This window comes from Oncorhynchus nerka, unplaced genomic scaffold, assembly GCF_034236695.1.
Source record: "Oncorhynchus nerka isolate Pitt River unplaced genomic scaffold, Oner_Uvic_2.0 unplaced_scaffold_977, whole genome shotgun sequence".
NCBI classification, from domain to species: domain Eukaryota; kingdom Metazoa; phylum Chordata; class Actinopteri; order Salmoniformes; family Salmonidae; genus Oncorhynchus; species Oncorhynchus nerka.
In genome coordinates this window covers 132,037-139,528 of record NW_027040315.1, presented here as the reverse complement: position 1 = coordinate 139,528, position 7,492 = coordinate 132,037, and the positions used below count along the sequence as shown (strand labels likewise).

The window sequence follows — 7,492 nt, the reverse complement described above, 5'->3', positions numbered from 1 at the left end:
AGATCATAGTGATGGCAGCGAAGGAGTTCCTGAAAGATTTCTCAGCGAAGGAAGTACCATGGAATATTGGCACACGGTCCTAGAGCCTGAGAAGGGAGATATGGAGAACTACAAGAAGGAATAAGTGGGAGTTTGTACTATTTTAATTAGGGCGGATTAAGTTAGTTTCACTATTACCTGTATGGAGGATTTATTTATTTTATTATTATATTACTTATTTATTTTATTGGGTTATTATTTATTTTTATACCGTCCAGTTGGTGCCGGCAATAAACCTTTTGGACCTGCGTTGTCCGCCATAAAACCCACAGAAGAAGAAGACCATGTGCCACAAACCAACCATTCTGTTTGGATGATTTCCCAGCTGTCTATGATAGTGCACAGCCTTCTGGTTTCAAAACCAGTGTGCCTGAATGCACATTTTGACTCGGACCCTTCCCAATCCAGGTCAGTGTTTTTTAGTTGCACGGAAGAAGAAGATGTAAGTTCTGAGCCTTTTGGCAAGTTGAGTGTGTTTATTACCACACTACTGAAGATTATGTGTTGTGATAGGGTTTATTATCGGCCTGTGGAGTAAATGCTACGTAATGATGATCGACTGCAAACTGTTGACTTTTAGGCTGAATGTACTGTCCAGGCAAACCTCTTCAAGGTTAGGAGCGTTTGATCACAAATTAAGTTAAGACTGTCACCAAATCACCCAAGATTGAGAGTTATTTCAAACAGGACAGTACCTGTGTGTTTATTTCTCTGTCCTGGTCCACCCAGGCCGTAGGCGAGATCAAGGATAGCAGGGTTCAGGTGCCACAAATCCAGGTTCTTGGTAGGTCCATGTCCAAACGCCAACAGGTAAGTCCAAAACAATCCAGCCCATCTCTATTGTCTCTTTCTCTATTGTTCATAGATCCTTCCAGCACTCTCTCTCTTCCTGGTTTTTCTTGCCCCTTTATCTGTGGTCCAGGCTCCACCTTCTGAGGGTTCCCTTTGCTTCTGGGACTTGTAGTTTTGGCGGTCGGCCATTTTGTGATCTGTAGTTCTGACAGGGGTGGCCATTTTAGTGATCGGTAGAGCCCGTTTGATTAGTTCTGCTCTCACATATCTGCCACTTATCACAAAACGACCCCTTCTTTGCCACAGTACAGATTATGTACATTTCAGATACTCCATGTTGATTATAATAGTGCCTGTATTGCATTGAATGCCCAGTTTATTTTACCTTTATTTAACCAGGCAAGTCAAAAAAGAACACATTCTTATTATCAATGACGGCCTGGGAACAGTGGGGCAGTGCCTTGTTCAGGGGCAGACTACGACAGATTTGGTGCCACCTTGTCAGCTCGGGGTTTGAACTTGCAACCTTCCGGTTACTAGTCCAACGCTCTAACCACTAGATAGTGCTGTTAAGACTGCCACACCCAGTGGGGGCAAAACGACAGATTTGATACCTTGTCAGCTCCAGGTTTGAACTCGCAGGACCTTCCGGTTAGTGCTAGACTCCAACGCTCTAACGCAGTCCAGGTGCCATGTTATTGTTTAGAGACTGTTAAGACTGACCAGCCTGTACAGTATGTGCATGTTACCACTGTGTTTTCATAGTTTGCGCTACTGTTAATTAAGCCGTGGCGAGATTCTAGATAGTTTTCAGAGACTGTCCTCAGTTCTCATGCATGCACAGTACAATGTATGATCAGATAAGACCTACACTAGGCCAGAAATAAGACAATAAAAGTGCTAAGACTGTAAAACAAAGTTCTGCCACAAAACTCTCTCTCTCTGGGCGATATGTTTACAGTGCATTCCAGGAAAGTATTCAGACCCCTTGACTTTTCCCACATTTTGTTATGTGCCACAAAACAGCCTTTATTCTAAATATTGATTTCCCCTCATCAAGCTGCACAAAACAATAGGACCCCATAATGACATCACAATACCCCATAATGACATCACAATATCCCATAAAGACATCACAATATCCTGTAATGACATCACAATATCCCATAATGACATCACAATACCCCATAATGACATCACAATACCCCATAATGACAAAGCAAAAACAGTTTTTTTATAGATATTTTAGCAAATGTATAAAAATGTAAAAAACTAGACTGAAAAATGACATTTACATCAGTATTCAGACCCTTTACTCAGTATTTGTTGAAGCACTTTAGGACGACCACACCCTGATCATCGTTCCAGATCTTTCCACAACCACTCAGTGTGAAAGGCTGAAACTGGTCTGATCCAGTGGAAAGGTCATAAAACAGGCCTATCTGATTACTTCTAATCACAAATAGCAACAGGTCTGTCCCTGAGCTCACTGAGAGGGGAAACTGAGGGCCCAGAATATTTTATACGATGTTGTATGTTGATAGTTTATTACATTTTCCAGGTGCCACAAAACTAGAGTCTCTCTTTGATGGCACCTGACCACACTACTGAACAGTAGTCCAGGTGCCACAAAACTAGAGCCTGTAGGACCTGCCTTGATGATAGTGCTGTTAAGACTGACCACACTACTGAACAGTAGTCCAGGTGCCACAAAACTAGAGCCTGTAGGACCTGCCTTGATGATAGTGCTGTTAAGACTGACCACACTACTGAACAGTAGTCCAGGTGCCACAAAACTAGAGCCTGTAGGACCTGCCTTGATGATAGTGCTGTTAAGACTGACCACACTACTGAACAGTAGTCCAGGTGCCACAAAACTAGAGCCTGTAGGACCTGCCTTGATGATAGTGCTGTTAAGACTGACCACACTACTGAACAGTAGTCCAGGTGCCACAAAACTAGAGCCTGTAGGACCTGCCTTGATGATAGTGCTGTTAAGACTGACCACACTACTGAACAGTAGTCCAGGTGCCACAAAACTAGAGCCTGTAGGACCTGCCTTGATGATAGTGCTGTTAAGACTGCAGAGCAACACTTTTTTAATGTATAGACTTCTGCTGTTGTATCAACATGTTTTGACCATGACAGTTTACAGTCCAGGGTTACTCCAAGCAGTTTAGTCACCTCAACCTGTTACATTTTCACGTTATTTATTCCAAGATTTAGTTGAGGTATATGGTTTAGTGAATGTTTTGTCCCAAATACAATGCTTTTAAAATATTTAGGGCTAACTTATTCCTTGCCACCCATTCTGAAACTAACTGCAGTCATTTCAGTCACTGTAGTAGCTGACGTGTACAGTGTTGAGTCATCCGCATACGTAGACACTGGCTTTACTCAATGCCAGTGGCATGTCGTTAGTAAAACATTTAAAAAGTAAGGGACCTAAACAGCTGCCCTGGGGAATTCCTGATTCTACCTGGATTTTGTGTGAGAGGCTTCCATTAAAGAACACCCTCTGCTGTGTTAGACCGGTAACTCTTTATCCACAATATATAAAGTAAAGCCATAAAACATGTGTTTTTCATCGTCAACAGACTATGGTCGATAATGTCAAAAGCCGCACTTAAGTATGACAAAACAGCCTCCATAATCTTTTTATAATCAATTTCTCTCAGCGGATCATCAGTCATTTGTGTAAGTGCCATACATGTTGATCATTGTAAGCCATTTAAGTCTTTCGGATCCATTCAGATCAAGCATTCAGATCCCTTCACATTTTGTTATGTTACAGCCTTATTCTAAAATTGAATAAATTGTTATTTTCCTCGTAAATCTACACACAATACCCCATAATGACAAAGCAAAAACAGGTTTAGATATTTTTTGCAAATTTATTCAAAATAAAAAACCGAATTATCACATTTACATCAGACCCTTTACTCAGTATTTTTTTAAGCACCTTTGGCAGCGATTACAGCCTCGAGTCTTCTTTGGTATGACAATATAAGCTTGGCACACCTGTATTTGGGGAGTTTCTCCCATTCTTCTCTGCAGATCCTCTCCAGCTCTATCAGGTTGGATGGGAGCGTTGCTGCACAGCTATTTTCAGGTCTCTCCAGAGATGTTCGATCGGGTTCAAGTCCAGGCTCTGGCTGGGCCACTCAAGGACATTCAGAGACTTGTTCTGATACCACTCCTGTGTTGTTTTGTCTCTACCATATTGGCCTGATTGGTGGAGTGCTGCAGAGATGGTTGTCCTTCTGGAATGTTCTCCCATCTCCACAGAGGAACTCTGGAGCTCTGTCAGAGTAACCATGGGGCTCTTGGTCAACTCCTGACCAAAGCCCTTCTCCCCGATTGCTAAGTTTAGCTGGGTGGCCAGCTCTAGGAAGAGTCTTGGTGGTTCCAAACATCTTCCATTTAAGAATGATGGAGGCCACTGTGTTCTTGAGGACCTTCAATGCTGCAGAATTGTTTTGGTGCCCTTCCCCAGATCTGTGCCTCGGCACAATCCTGTCTTGGAGCTCTACAGACAATTCCTTAGACCTCATGGCTTGGTTTTTGCTCTGACATGTACTGTCAACTGTGGGACCTTATATAGACAGGTGTGTGCCCTTTCCAAATCATGTCCAATCAACTGAATTTACCACAGGTGGACTCCAATCAAGTTGTCGAAACATCTCAAGGATGATCAATGGAAACCGGACGCACCTGAGCAAAAATGTTGAGTCTTATAGCAAAAGGATCTGAATACTTATGTAAATAAGTTATTTCTGTTTTTTCTAAAAACCTGTTTTCGTTTTGTCATTATGGGGTATTGTGATATCATTATGGGGTAGTGTGATGTCATTATGGGTTATTGTGTGTAGATTGATGAGGAAAACATTATATTTAATTCATTTTAGAATAAGGCTGTAACATAAGAAAATGTGGAGAAAGGGAAGGGGTCTGAATACCTTCAGAATTAATAAAGATTCCATTAAAATACCCTCCCTTTGGAACCCTAGACAGGAGCCATGTGGGACTGTCAGTCGAAATATGTCTGCATCTTCCTCCTGCTGGCTCTGTCAGGCCTCTTCTTCCTGTTCCGTAACATCAACATTCTGGAGGTGAGGACCTTGCTTCTATCACTATCTACCTGCATCAGCCTACACACTCTCCCCTTTAGTGACCTCTAATCTCCTCCATAGTGGAAGCTCAACAGTACATTGGACTTAAGCAGCATCCGCTCCGAGGGCTCTCCTCCTGGCCTCGATCGCAAGCTGAGCTTCTTCTGTAGCCACCTGGTCCAGGAGCCCTCTATCGAGGAGGCTCTGGAAGATAGTTCCCTCCTGGAGTCCATCGCTGGGCCAGAGCCTCTGGCCGTGACGACACCCCTGGACCAGACCAGTGACCCTGCACACAGTCTGTTTGCAATCCTTCCAGCAGGGGAGGGAGAGAGAGGCACGTCGGGGACCAGCTAGAGGCTCTGGTCCTTATGAACGATTTCAGAGGCGTCCCAAGAGCCGTGGCGGGGACTTCCTGCTGGCCCGGCTGCACTCCCCAGAATTGGGTGCGGGCGTTGCAGGACAGGTACTAGACCACTTGAATGGGACCTACTCTGCTATTTTTCCATTACTCTGGGAAGGGTCTGTATGGGTGGAGGTGACACTGGTCCATCCTAGCGAGGCAGTTTATCTTCTACGACGCTTACAAGAGGAACGCTAAACTGGGTGCCTTCCAAGAGCCTGTTCCGTTCTGGATTATTGTCTGAGACCACCGAGTGTAACCTGTGTCTGCCGAACAACCAGCAGCCACTGTGCGATTACACAGACCCCGTGCGGGGAACCTTGGTTCTGCTATAAGCCCAAGCAGCTGGCTTGTGACACGCGGATCAACCACTTCAAGGCAAGCTCCCAGACATATCTGCAACATCTGACCAGCAAAGAAGCGCTGCTCTTCCAGAGGTTAGTAGGAGGTAAAACATAATGTGTGTGTGAATAAGGCCTCTATTCAATCCGTAAGGCTGAAGTTCAGCGTTGTAGCACGATTTGACATTGAAAGGCAATGTTACCGCGGTAGCGAAGACTGCATTCACGGCCAATATGTCGGCTCAATATGTCGGCTCAATGGGAAATTACCTTTTAATTTCACAGCTGTAGTGATGAACTTGGGAGATTGAATCGAGTCCAAAGTGCACTGTCTGTTTCATCTTACTGCTATGCAGTATTTATGCTTTTCTCCCCCCAGATTACACAGTGGTTCAGGTGAATGGTATAGCTTGCTACAGTTTTTTATCTAATCACGTAAAATTATTATTATTTTTTTAGTGGCATCAACATCAACGTGCATAGGGGTCTGACAGCGTCACTGTGCTGCCAAAGGAGAAAGGTGGGAATTTTGCAAAAATTATTGCAGAGTGTGAAGAAAAATGTGATTGTATCTGTAAAGTGATGGTAGCTTTGTGCATCACGGCAACTTCCGCATTTCAGACAAACCAGATGAGGAAAGCAGCAGTGTAGCGGCAGCACCTATCAGGACCCCTCCCTCCCCTCCAGGACCCCTCCCTCTGGGTATTACTACCAAGGGTCATGGCGGGCGCTGGATGGTGTCGTACGCCAGTTTAACGACCCCGCTGCCGTTATCCAGTGTCTGAAGGGCAAGCAGGTGTACATGTACGGAGACTCCACCGTTAGACAGTACTATGACTACCTCACCAGCTTTGTGCCAGGTGAGTGTTGTTTGCCAAACCTGTTACATCTTACACCCGACTTTGTCTCAGGTGTGTAAAAATGATCTCTCTTTCTCTCTCTCCTCTCTCTCTCCCTCTCTCTCTCTCTCTCTCTCTCAGAGCTGAAGAAGTTCAACCTTAGAAGTCATGTGAGAGCGGGGCCATTCATGGCAGTGAATATACCCAACAACATCCTGTTGAAGTACCGCTGCCACGGACCCCCATATTCTGGCCCCCTCTCAGTGTCAGTCAGCTGCACTATGTAGCTAATGAGCTGGACGGCCTGGCCGGTGGTTCAGACACTGTTGTCGTCATCAGCGTTTCGACCCATTTCAGCTTTTTCCCTCTGCAGGCCTACATTCGCCGACTACGACGTATTCGAAGGCGGTGGTTCGCCTTCTGAACCGAGCTCCGGGGACCGTAGTAGTTGTGCGCTCTGCCAACCTGGACCAAAGGAAGGACAACTTCATCAACAGTGACTGGATCTTGACCCAGCTGGACAGGGTGCTCAAGGCCATGTTCAGGGGTCTGGATGTGATGCTGCTGGATGCCTGGGAGATGACCCTTGCCCACCACCTCCCCATGATCTTCACCCAGCCCCCATCATCAAGAACATGATAAACACAATCCTCTCTGGTGTCTGCCCCCTATCATCAAGAACATGATAAATATTGAATAATGTTGTAGCCAACAAAGTGTCCTTCTTAGTTGTCTGTGTCTCTTCGATGACTTGTCATGTAGTCTGGAGCAGAAGGTTCCCTTCGTTCTGGAAGGTTCTGGTCCTTAAACGTTTTTGTATTTCTTCTTCCTGAAAAGTCTGACGAGACAAAATAAAGTTTGGGCTTTTTTTTACGTGATTCTTTGAATGTCTTGAGTGTTTTTAAACTGTGCGGGTCTGACCACAAGGGTTAATAGCATCACAAAACAATCAATCAACCATATGACATT

The 7,492-nt window shown here is 44.8% G+C and overlaps 1 pseudogene; it reads left to right on the top strand.

Moving 5' to 3' along the window:
- Positions 1-822: 822 nt before the first annotated feature.
- Positions 823-7,401, top strand: LOC135570330 (NXPE family member 3-like; annotated as a pseudogene).
- Positions 7,402-7,492: the final 91 nt, after the last annotated feature.